Source organism: Lampetra planeri, chromosome 47, assembly GCF_965212315.1.
Source record: "Lampetra planeri chromosome 47, kcLamPlan1.2.h2, whole genome shotgun sequence".
NCBI lineage: Eukaryota > Metazoa > Chordata > Hyperoartia > Petromyzontiformes > Petromyzontidae > Lampetra > Lampetra planeri.
This window is the reverse complement of record NC_136153.1, coordinates 2,352,082-2,365,660: the sequence shown is the minus strand read 5'-3', so window position 1 is coordinate 2,365,660 and position 13,579 is coordinate 2,352,082.

Sequence of the window (13,579 nt, the reverse complement as noted above, 5' to 3'; positions counted from 1 at the left end):
GACACCGACTCGTTTCACTAACACACCCGCACACCCACACACTTGCTTGCTCACTAACCCATTTAATTGCTAATTCAGTTACTGGCTCACTGACCAACTCACTCCCTCACTCAATCAGTCAATGGCTTGCTTACCCACCCACTCCATAACCCACTTATCCACTCATAAACCCACTGAATAATAACTCATTGACACAAGCACTCAATCACATACTCAATACCCACTCATACACCGACTTACTATTTTTTCTTGTGAACTTTTAATGTTATATTTATTATTGCATGATATTGACCACTTCTGACCATTTACCCAGGCCCTGGCCATTATGAACCGAGGCCTCAGGCTTTCCCTCGCCTGACTCTGCTGGTGTCCCGTGAGGACAACTTTCCTGAGCGATCAACCCCCAGGACCTGGAGAATGAGATGCAGACATTCGCACATCACCTGACTCTCAACTGTGTTATATACACACACATATCTTACTGCATTTGTATTGGGTTCAATTTCGGCACACACACTTCTTGGGAGGTAACACTCATTTATTAATGAACACAACGGTTACTCAAAATTTACTCTTACTCTACACATAGGGTGGTGACCACCGACCTACCCTAGCTAACACACACTTGTCTCTTAGCTACTCCAGCGTGACCCAGCCAGGTGGCTGTTGGCGGTCCGCTCACTTTAGGCCTTCTCTTCTTGGCATCTTCACGAGGCGTCTTCATTCTCCGCAGGAACAGCCTCGAACCTTCTGAGGAGGCCGCTTATATGGGCCTCGGCGTGCCCGGGCCCCACCCCGGCCACGCCTCCCTTCTTCACCCTCTCGAAGCCCCCCCTGCTGTCCACGTGCCCCCCGAGGTCCCCCTGGACCCCCGGCCCCCACTGGGATCCGGTCACGTGTCCAGCACCGGCCCTGACGTCAGACCCACATGGTAGTAACGCTCCCGGCACAGTGACGTCATACGTGTGCACACAGCAATGACACCACAATCACTACACATTAACCTATAGCATAGCTTTATTACGTGTCTCGGCCTCGCTGTGCGCTGCGTTGCACCGCTATCTGAGTAGTTAACCTCTTATCCAATAAACCCTCAGAGCCAGGGTGAACATCCGATACCAAACCTAATTGATTGAATTGAACGAGGTAAAACTGATGGAAAAACACAGCACAAATACAGCGTATGTTAATACTTGGTAATATCAATATAATGAATGAACACTACATCATCATAACATTGCCTTAGATAACCTGATCTCAACAATATAACCTGGATCGACCAGGCACCTACATTAGTACTGAATAGCTATACAAGAGAATAAGCTACTGTGTTAAATAAAGGCACATCATGTAATCATCACACTGCACCCCACCCAGATGTACAGTATTACACATAACACTAAATTGTGGATGAGATATTTCGTCATCCTTGCTCTCAAGATCGCAATATTGGGTACAAGGGTACAAGTTTGACTCGAGTTATTCAATTACAAGTAACATTCACAATAAGGAAAGTTGCAGGCTATTTATCGACCAACTCACTAAATCACTCGTGTTTACTCCATCACCTCACTCATTAATTTAGCGCATTGTTTGTTCGTCTCTTTATTAACAAACTCATGCACACCACTCACTACCCACTCATTCAAACACTTCCGCACTCACCATACTCACTCAGTTTATTATTTCACTCACTCGCACCGTTCCATCAATCGCTCACTAATCCAAAAACCCATCCACCTCACATGCATTTAAATTACTGACCGACTCAATCACACAATCACCCAGTAACCTGACTTGACCACACAGTCACTCAATTATGAAAAACTCTACAGTCGTCCATATCACTGTGGCCTAGAAAAATATATGATAGGCAACGTTTCAGGAAATTACCCTTCTTCATAGCAGATAGATACTAAGTGCATAATCAGAGTTGGAGGCTGCAATTGTTTACACCATGGGACATGGTGATAAGTAAATGTAGATGTTCTCCCTGATGAACAGCTTTAATTTGTCATCTGAATATTAACCTAATAATAGCTCCTGAGTAACCAATAAACCCTTTAATAATCACAAATGTATTCCTAAATAATCTAATTTATGTTAAAAAAGAGTAAGTATCAGGACTTGCGAGATTGTTGGTCCAATCCTTCCATCTAAAACTATTAAAACTAAACCATTACCAGGGGCAGACTAACCAGGGAACACACATCCTTATGTAATACGAGCAAGGATTGAGGGGGGCGGAGTCTGGGTCATGTGAGGAGAGGGAGGAGTTAGGGTCACGTGGGGGAGAGGATTTAGGGAGAGAACCGGAAAGGATCGGGGAGTTAAGACAGAGTGAAAACGGGAGGAGGCCACGTTGGGCAGTACTGGGAGGGTGGCGCGATCGCCACGTGTTAGGAGACCTCGGCACCGTCGGCCATCGGTGTCCGGGCGCAGGGGGGCTAGCGGGCTGTGGAAGGCTGGCCGTGAGCGAGGAGGAGCGGAGCAGCAGGGTGGCTGCAGAGCGGAGCAGCAGTGTGGCTGCAGAGCGGAGCAGCAGTGTGGCTGCAGAGTGCTCGACGGAGGAGACGCGGGCCTGAGCGAGGACGCCGTGGGAGCGAGATTTACACGAACCCAAATAAAGGACAACGGAGATCGACACTGCGGAAGAGTACTTTATTACACTTACGTGATACACGTGGGTAATGGATATGTAGTTACACATGTTCATTGTTCACAGATATCATGATGTCACCCTCTGGCACAATGTCACCCATCTTACGTAATCGTCTGGTCAGCCAACTGAATGTTGGCGATTGGGTGAGTGTGTGCTCACTAAAAACACTTTCCCCAAAAGTCTGTTAAGGCTTTACCTGGGATCTTTGTCTTTGTGATGTGTGTGAGTGGATGATGACTTGAGTGGGGTCATGTAGCCTGCATGCCCAGCCACAGCATGTCCAAGCAGTTTCTTGTTAGTCAGATAGAGGGGGTGGCTAAATTGAAAATACATACAAATATAAGAGGCAAAGTTATCTTGCAGTAGGCCCTCATTTGATGAGTTATTTATTATTTGAGTGGCATCACCAGGTAATATGTAGCGATATTTATGGTGAACTCAGCCTCAAAGGGGTGCCTAGTGCGGTGTCTAAACATCGCCATTGGGGAGGCAAAGGCGGTCGGGCGTGGTGCTGGCCACCCATCCCCCCTTTTGTACGTGCAGGCTTTTAATAGGTGCTCGTAAACAGCACTTGCCCCAAATGTATGTGAAGGCTTTGTGTGTGTGGGGGGGGGATCGGTAGTGTAGAAGGACAGGGAGAGATACAGAGAGTGTGAAAGAGGGACGGGGAGAGACACAGACAGCGAGAGAGTGGCAGAGAGAGACAGAGTGCGTGGAAGTGCGGGGGATGGACAGGGAGAGATGCAGAGAGAGTTAGTTTTAGAGAGAGAGACAGTAAGTGGTGTAGCAGAGAGTGCGATTGACAATGCGTGTGTGGGAAAAAGAGAGGGACAGAGAGTGTGCAATGTGATGGAGAGTGTCTGTTCTTGAGACAGAGCGTGAGACGGGGTGGATCATTGAGAGAGAATGAGAGAGGGACAATCAGTGTGTGTTTGCGTGAGAGGGAGTGACAGACACAGTACAGAGAATACAATATTGAAAAATACTTTTAAAAAACACGCTTTAATGAAATGTACTGTCCGAGCTGCCCCTCCCCCTGCCCCCTTCCCCCATCGCCCCTCCCCTCCTTCCACATCCCCCGCCCCTCGGCGTGGCTCCCCGAGGCTTGCCGTGACGTAAGGGACCACGTGGTGATTTACAGCCAACGTCAGTTAAGCGTGGACAATTAGAGCCGTAAAATAGATCGTTTAAAAATATATTTTCAATTTGTAATGATAGAATATAGTATTGTCATCAGTGTGACGTACCTATACCAAGTTTGCAGTCGATACGACATTGGGAATACGGTTGAAATTGAGTTACAAGATTTTAGGATACGACCCAGAGTAAAAGCGTGTAAAATGTTTAAAACATTTTTCATGATAGAATATAGTCTTGCCATCAGTATGACATAGGTATTTCAAGTTTGTAGTCGATAGCACATTGGGAAGTGGGTAAAAATTGAGTTAGACGATTTTTTTTTAGGATACAACAGACGGAGTGGAGTGAGTTAAATAAAAGCGTGTAATAATAATAAAAACCGTGTGAGAATTTGTGAAACACATATGGGGAGCGGTAGTGTAGCGGTTAACGCACTGCGCTACCTGGCGACCCAAGTTCCTATTCCCGCTCACGGCCAACACCAGTGACGATAATCTGAACCGGTCCAGGACTTCCCCTCGGGTGACTCAGCCTAAAACGAGTACCTGGTGCGGTGTGTAAACATCGCCACTAGGGAGACAAAGGCGGCCGGGCGGAGTGCTGGCCACCCACTCCCTCGTGTGGCGTGTCTGCCTTCATGGGTGCTCACTAACAGCACCTCTCCCATCAATCTGTTAAGGCTATACTGGGAATCTGTGTTTGTTGAGAGAAACTGTGGTGCCACAGCGACGGGGCCGCTCGGCCGAGCCAGGGAGCCGCCCGGCTTCCACCGCCGCACTGCCCCCCATCACCCCCCCCACATAAACACGCACCCACACCCACGTAGGGCCTCGTGGTCGGGTCACCTACCCTGAGTTTTCACCCGAGGGCCCCCTAGGGGGGTTACCCCACGGTTTCTCAGGGCCAGGGAATTGGACAGGACCCTTCCCAGGCCAAGTAACACTGCGGCGCCGTGGGCGGATTTGAGATCGCACGACCACGGCGAGCTCAGAGAGCCCCGCAGTTAGAAACGCATACAAACACAAACACGGGTCAGCAAGGCAGATAGCTGGGATCAGGACCCGGGACGACTGATTGGTCGAAAGTTCAAAGGCCGGCGGGATCGCAAAAGAGCGGGAAATCCTAGGCTCAGGATTGGTCGAGAGACCAAGGCGGTCGGGACGGGGGCGCCTAGCCTTTGATGTGAATAGTTTAAAAGAAAACGCAGGGGCAGTAGGGAACTCTCTTCTTCTGGAGTTTGGACACGGGGTCAGCGACGAAGGAGTCATCGGGCGAGCCGCTAGATTGTCTGCAGGACGATCTGAGCGCCGCAAGGTCACCAAGGACTACAGACGGTATCGTGTTGCGCGCCTTACAACACCTCAGAGCGGAGAGTAGGATCCGTAGGAGAGGGTTAGTTCGGGGTAAGGACGAGTAGGAAAGCGGTTTAGCAGAGAGCGCAGCATAGAATAGGGCTACCCGGCACCAGAGTGTGGGTTAGAAGCGCCTTGCTGGCCCGCACACACACACGGGTGGCTCGGTTGGTTAGCAAGGGCTAATAAAATCTCGAGCGTAGTAACAAAACTGTGTTGTTGGGTGTTTTTGGAACGTGGTATTAGCGTGCACTGCATTCGCGAGTGTGTGGTCGTTGTATGCATAAAGGCCGTGGTCTCTGTACGATTGTGCGGGTACGGAGGTGTGTGCGTTAACGCCCGGGGAGAGCACTTTTGTGTGTTGGCGTGACTACGCAGCCGTGTGAGAGGAGAATCGTCCTTGTACGATATTTGTGTTGACGTGCACGCGCGAGTGGGGGAGGGGACGAGTCGTCGTGTCGGCGTGTGCCCCGCTTGCGTGTGCTCGTTACTTGCGTAAAGTGCGGCGCGGTGGTGGACCCCTGACCCCCGACCCTGCGGCTCGAGCGCGTAATCGGCTGCGCATTGTTGTACGGTTTGTCTCGCGCGCACGGCGGCGGCGGCTTGAGTCGTTGTGTCGGCGTGTGCCCCGCTTGCGTGTGCTCGTTACTTGCGTAAGCTCTCGGCGTACGTAATCGGCGTACCCCAGGTGCGCGATCGTAACGTGAGCGGCCAGCGCGGCGCAGAGCGGCGCAAGAGTGGGTATCGCGTGTGGAGCTGTATGTGTGTGCGCGCACGTTCACGACGTGTGTAACACAGGTGCGCGATCCTAACGTGAGTGGTCAGCGTTGAGTGAGTGCCGTGCAGAGCTGGGTGTGGGTGTGCGCGTACGTGGTTAACCATGCCTGCTACGCGGACCCGCGGGGGAGGGGAATCCTCGGGCGACGGCTCCCACACCATGGGTGAGGAGCCTAGCGGCGGTTCGCTTAGCAGCGGGGGGGCGATTGATGATGTTAGCCCGGCCGTTAGCATTATCGAGGGAGGGATCTCGGGGGCTAGCGACCCCCACAAATTGGTGTCAGAAGCGGTACGGACCCCCGCGTTACCTCACGCTAAAATAAGACTAATATTTACCGGCAGGGGGGCCCCTTCGTGGAAGGCATTCGCCCGCAATCTCTTAGGGGCTAAGGAAATTAATGGATGGACGGACGTGCAGGCAGTACGTCAACTTAATATGAATCTTGATGGGCGGGCAGCCGATTTTGTAGAAGCGTTACCCGCGAGCGCACAGACACAGCTAGAGGAGCTGATGCGCCGACTCGATCAGCGTTTTGGCACGCGTGACGAGGAGGAAGCAAAATCGGCCTTAGAGGCGCGCCGTCGCCAACCTGGCGAAGATCTCCGTGATTACGCCGAGGATGTGCGCGAGTTAACAAAGATCGCACGCCCGGGGTACGCAACTGAGGTTATTGAGGAACTGGCTGCCGAGAAAATCCAGCGGTACCTGTCTCGCACGGCGTGGTGGCAGCCAGACATGAGCTGCCCACGTCTTCCCTTTAACACCCTTGTCGAGCGCGCACGTAAGTGTGAAAGAATTCACAGCGAACGCGCGCAGCTCCGGGGGCTGGGACGAGAGCGCGCCATTGCGAGCCTGCTCTCGGAAGACGAGGAGGAGGAACAGGAGCTCGCGAGGACGGTAAGGGGCCGGGAAAGAGAGCCTCCAGTGTCCCGCGAGACAACCCCGGGATGGGTTGCCGGTATACAAACGGGTATAAAGGATGTCTCCGGCCAGGTAACCCAGATAGACAACAAGGTAAACCAAGTAGGTGAGGAAACGAATAAAAATATGGCCAAACTGCAATCCTCCGTTGAGACCATCCGATCCGAAATGGGGGACCTAGACTCCACGGTAGGAGGGCTAACTGGAAGGATAGCCCGACTAGAAGCAGAGTATGAGCAACAGCGCACGGGGGGAGGAGGGAGTGGGCAGAAAGTTCGCCACAGAGCCGCCACTCCTCCCAGGACGTGTTATGTGTGCGACCGTCGAGGGCATCTCATGAGGGACTGCCCTCAGCTCGCCCGTGCGAGGCCGATGCATAGGTCAAACACTAAGCCCCCCCTAGAGAGGGGACCACCGGGGGATGAAATCGACGTAGACCCGACCCAAACCAGCTGTAATAATAATGGCGAGCGAGTGATCCATAAACAGGTTACAACGACAACACCCAAGGGCGCAGGGACCTCGGGCGATTGGCTGCGGGAGCTGGTGGCAGGGATAACGGGAGCCACGTCGCTGGTGGAAGGCCAGGTGAACGGGCAGCGCACCCGGATCCTGTTGGACACGGGCGCCGTGGCCTCTCTCATGAGCGCCGCGCACTGCAGCATGCTCGGGGTGGACGTGGGCTGCCTGCAGGCCCCGGATCGCGCGCTGCACACGGCAAGCGGAGCCGGGATGGGGTTGCTGGGGAAGGTCTCCCTCGAGGTCCGTCTAGGAAACCAGGTGTGCACACAGGAATTCTACGTTTCGAGTGTGTTGTGCCACGAGTGCATTGCAGGAACGGACCTCCTGGAAAAGTTGGGACTTAACGTACAGCCCCGGCAACGATGCGCTACGGTGGAGGGCAGCGGGGAGCGGATTCCGTTCCTAGGACAGGAGCCGAATCGCCCACGCTTCACACCCGTGGCCGCTACGCTGGTGTCGGCCGTCACCATCGGGCCTCTCGCCGAGATGCTGGTGCCAGTGGCAACCCTCTCCACCGACCCAACCCACCGACCATCGGGCGAGGTAATGCTGACTCCTCACCCGGAGTTGGCATCGCGATACGGGGTGGTAGGGTCAGCCACACTGGTAAACGCAGATGGGGGCCGGCTGTTTATACGTGTGTTTAACCCACACAGTACCCCGGCAATGATACGACGACGCACCCCGGTAGCCACCGTACACCCCCTGCACGCTCGCCACTCGAACGACTCGGTGTTCGCACTCTGGGCGGAGGACCCTGGCCGCCCCGAGGACAGCCAGGATCTGGCCTGGCGGGTCGGCCCGACCCCCCGAGCCGAGATTGTTCCCCTGCAGGATGCGTTACATGTGCCTTGGGCAGCCTTACCTAAGGGGGAGGCCGATCAGCTGCGCGGGTTATTGCGGGAGTATCCCGACGTGTTCAGTGAGCACGATTCGGACGTGGGCCGGACCGACCTGGTCAAGCACCAAATTGACACAGGTGCAGCCCGACCCATCAAACTCCCCGCATACCGAGTGGGCGCGCCTGAACGGACCCAGATCAAAGAGGCAGTCACGGATATGCTACGCGATAACATAATCCAGCCCTCCGCGAGCCCTTGGTCTGCCCCGGTGGTACTGGTAACGAAAAAGGACGGATCGACTCGGTTCTGCGTTGATTACCGAAAATTTAACGCAGTCACCCTCGGCGACGCTTTTCCCATCCCACGCATCGACGACACCTTCGACAGTCTCGCAGGAGCGCGGTATTTTTCCACCCTCGATCTGGCGTCCGGTTACTGGCAGGTGGAGATGACGGAGGAAGATCGGCCGAAAACCGCATTCACCACCCCGATGGGACTATTCGAGTTTCGAGTACTCCCGTTCGGACTCACCAATGCGCCTGCGACGTTCCAGCGGCTGATGGAGTTGGTGATGCGGGGCTTGCAATGGGAACAGTGCCTGATTTACTTGGACGATGTGATAGTGTTCAGTAGATCTTTGTCTGAGCATTGGTCCAGGCTTCGAGAGGTGTTCCAGCGACTGCGAGCGGCTCATCTCAAGCTCAAGCCACGTAAGTGTTACATCGCACAACGCGAGGTGGGGTACCTCGGGCATCGCGTCAGCGAGGCAGGCGTGCACACCGATCCGGAGAAGGTACGCGCCGTAGTGGAGTGGCCACGGCCAAGGAATCTGACGGAGATCAGATCATTTTTGGGGCTCGCCACCTATTATCGTCGATTTGTAAAGGGATTCAGCGAGATTGCACGCCCTCTCACCCAACTCACCTCCCCTAAGCACCCCTACCAGTGGACGGGGGCCTGCCAGACGGCCTTCACCACTCTCAAAGATCACCTCACCCACGCCCCCACCCTCGCTTTCCCCGATTTTACCACCGATTTTATTTTGGACACCGACGCCTGCAGCAGCGGGCTGGGCGCGGTGTTGTCACAGGTACAGGAGGGGACGGAACGAGTCATCGCGTACGCCAGCCGGACCTTGAGTGGGGCCGAGCTGAACTATTGCGTGACCCGCCAAGAGTTGTACGCCGTAATTTTCGCATGCAAACAGTTCCGGCCGTATTTGTACGGCAGGAGATGTCGCGTACGCACTGACCATTATGCTCTGCAGTTCCTTCTTACATTCAAGGAGCCGCGGGGGCAGATGGCCCGGTGGTTGGCGCAGTTGCAGGAGTACAACCTGCAAATCGAGTATCGGGCTGGCCGGACGCATGCAAACGCGGACGCCTTGTCGAGGCGACCCACGGTGTTCGCCGAGACGAGGGCGGAGGAGGCCTGCCCGTGTTTCACGGGGGGACGCTGCCGGCAGGCAACGGACCCCCGAGCGGCCGCGGCCACTGACCCCCCCCCCAGCGAGAGAGAGTGCAGTGTGCGCCACAGAGACCCTCGCAGGTGGCACCGAGGATCCCGTCGACCGCCCGGCAAGCGCGGGACCCGCAGCTCGGGACCCGATCGGACGGATCCAGGAGGACGTCGGCTGCGCCTTCCCGGGCCTGAACGACGAGCAGCTGAGACAGACCCAGCAGCGAGATCCGGATCTGGCGGCGGTGGAGGCGGCACTGCGAGAGAAGGAGGATGCACTACCAGGGCCCTGGAGCGGTTTGTATGCCCGGTTGTGTGTGGAAAACGGGGTGGTGAGGGAACTGGCCGACGCTGGGCAGCCTGGGTGCATCTGCGTTCCCGCCCATGTGCGACCCCAACTACTACGACTGGTACACGACCACCCGCTCGGGGGCCATGATGGGGAACGGCGCACCCGGGAGACTCTGCGTCGCCAGTATCTCTGGCCTAAATTGGCGCAAGATGTGGCCGCCTGGGTGCAGGGCTGCCGGGCCTGTCAGCAGTGTGGGCAAAAGCCGGCGAGGTACCAGGTACCCCTGAGGCCGTTCCGAGTCAGTCGGACGAATCAGTTGGTCGGAATCGACCTGCAGGGGCCCTTTCCACGATCCCACCGGGGCAACCGATATATTCTTGTAGCGGTGGAGTACTTCACCCGCTACCCCGTGGCGGTGGCTATCCCGGATAAAACAGCCCTCGTAGTGGCCCGGGCCTTCGTGGAAAACTACGTACTTAAGTGCGGGATCCCCGAACGAGTCATTACCGACCAGGGTAGTGAATTCGAGGCCGAACTATTCCAGGCGCTGTGCCGAGAGTTCGGGATCCAGAAGGACCGAACCACGGCATATCACCCCCAGGCGAACGGGATGGTAGAGAGGATGAACCAGACTCTGGCCGGGAAGCTTAAACGCATGGCGGCCGCGAATCAACAGGACTGGGACGAACACCTCCCCTATGCCCTGTTCGCCTACACCACCGCCGTTCACACATCTACAGGACAGACCCCGTTCCTAATGATGTTTGGTCGCGAGTCTCGCCTGCCCGCAGATCTGCTGTTCGGTGTCCCTCCGCCGCAACGGGAGGAAGGGAGCCACCCCGTGGAGCACTTGCTGGAGACCCTGCGAGGGGCCAGGGGCCGAGCCTACCCGCACGGAGAGGCCGCGCACCAGCGGCAAGAGCAGGGCGCCCGACCCCGTATGGAGCCCCCCTTCTACACTGCGGGCTCCGAGGTGTGGCTGTACACTCCCCGCGTCGGTGCCGGACAGGTGGGGAAGCTGACCACCTACTGGCGAGGACCCTGGATTGTGAGACGGCAGATCTCACCATGGACGGTGCTGATTCAGGGAGGAGAGAGGGGCCGGGAGATGGTGGTCAACATCCGCCGACTGAAGCCGTGGCGAGCAGCCCCCGAGGGGGGGAGCCCCGCCGTCCAAGTACCCCGAAACCCCGGGGTCCCCCCACCCCCCGTGCCCGGGGGCCTCGCGCAGTATATGGGCCCCACGGAGCCCCGGGCTCCGAGGGGCCCCGGGCGGGGCCGGGGGCGACGAGGACGGCGACCCTTAAACCCCACCGCCTCTGAGTTTGTTCCCCAGCCCGCAGGTGCCAGAGACCGAGGGGAGCCGTTGGAATGGAGGAGGAGACCACCGCCGGAGCCCCAGGAGACGGAGCCGCCACCCCCGAGGCCAGCCACAAGGGCCGGGCGAATCCCGCGGACCCCGCGGCGATACCTCGTGGGGGCAACCCAGGCGAGGTGCTCCAGTCAACCCGGGACGGGGACTGGCACCCCGGGGGGCTATGTGGTGCCACAGCGACGGGGCCGCTCGGCCGAGCCAGGGAGCCGCCCGGCTTCCACCGCCGCACTGCCCCCCATCACCCCCCCCACATAAACACGCACCCACACCCACGTAGGGCCTCGTGGTCGGGTCACCTACCCTGAGTTTTCACCCGAGGGCCCCCTAGGGGGGTTACCCCACGGTTTCTCAGGGCCAGGGAATTGGACAGGACCCTTCCCAGGCCAAGTAACACTGCGGCGCCGTGGGCGGATTTGAGATCGCACGACCACGGCGAGCTCAGAGAGCCCCGCAGTTAGAAACGCATACAAACACAAACACGGGTCAGCAAGGCAGATAGCTGGGATCAGGACCCGGGACGACTGATTGGTCGAAAGTTCAAAGGCCGGCGGGATCGCAAAAGAGCGGGAAATCCTAGGCTCAGGATTGGTCGAGAGACCAAGGCGGTCGGGACGGGGGCGCCTAGCCTTTGATGTGAATAGTTTAAAAGAAAACGCAGGGGCAGTAGGGAACTCTCTTCTTCTGGAGTTTGGACACGGGGTCAGCGACGAAGGAGTCATCGGGCGAGCCGCTAGATTGTCTGCAGGACGATCTGAGCGCCGCAAGGTCACCAAGGACTACAGACGGTATCGTGTTGCGCGCCTTACAACACCTCAGAGCGGAGAGTAGGATCCGTAGGAGAGGGTTAGTTCGGGGTAAGGACGAGTAGGAAAGCGGTTTAGCAGAGAGCGCAGCATAGAATAGGGCTACACGGCACCAGAGTGTGGGTTAGAAGCGCCTTGCTGGCCCGCACACACACACGGGTGGCTCGGTTGGTTAGCAAGGGCTAATAAAATCTCGAGCGTAGTAACAAAACCGTGTTGTTGGGTGTTTTTGGAACGTGGTATTAGCGTGCACTGCATTCGCGAGTGTGTGGTCGTTGTATGCATAAAGGCCGTGGTCTCTGTACGATTGTGCGGGTACGGAGGTGTGTGCGTTAACGCCCGGGGAGAGCACTTTTGTGTGTTGGCATGACTACGCAGCCGTGTGAGAGGAGAATCGTCCTTGTACGATATTTGTGTTGACGTGCACGCGCGAGTGGGGGAGGGGACGAGTCGTCGTGTCGGCGTGTGCCCCGCTTGCGTGTGCTCGTTACTTGCGTAAAGTGCGGCGCGGTGGTGGACCCCTGACCCCCGACCCTGCGGCTCGAGCGCGTAATCGGCTGCGCATTGTTGTACGGTTTGTCTCGCGCGCACGGCGGCTTGAGTCGCTGTGTCGGCGTGTGCCCCGCTTGCGTGTGCTCGTTACTTGCGTAAGCTCTCGGCGTGCGTAATCGGCGTACCCCAGGTGCGCGATCGTAACGTGAGCGGCCAGCGCGGCGCAGAGCGGCGCAAGAGTGGGTATCGCGTGTGGAGCTGTATGTGTGTGCGCGCACGTTCACGACGTGTGTAACACAGGTGCGCGATCCTAACGTGAGTGGTCAGCGTTGAGTGAGTGCCGTGCAGAGCTGGGTGTGGGTGTGCGCGTACGTGGTTAACCATGCCTGCTACGCGGACCCGCGGGGGAGGGGAATCCTCGGGCGACGGCTCCCACACCATGGGTGAGGAGCCTAGCGGCGGTTCGCTTAGCAGCGGGGGGGCGATTGATGATGTTAGCCCGGCCGTTAGCATTATCGAGGGAGGGATCTCGGGGGCTAGCGACCCCCACAAAACATGCATATTGGGGAGCGATGGGGTGCAATGGTTAGTCCACTGCGATATAAACCCAGCAACACAAGTTCTATTCCCGCTAACACCTGTGACGATTATCTGAACCGATATTGGGCCTCCCCAAGGTCGACTCAGCCTCAAATGAGTACCTGGTGTGGTAAGCATCGCGACTGCAGAGACAAAGGCGGTTCGGCGTGGTGCTGGCCACTCAACTCCCTCTTGTGAACTCTCCCGGCCTTAGTAGTTGCTCGCTACGAATAGATGATGCCTTAGCATCAGCCCCACAAACACAAAGCACCTGCCTGGGTATTTTATTTCATAAAATGCTCCATACCTGGGTAGTGTGATGATGACGAGCTCCTGTTGTGGGAGCCCATGTCTCAATCCGAA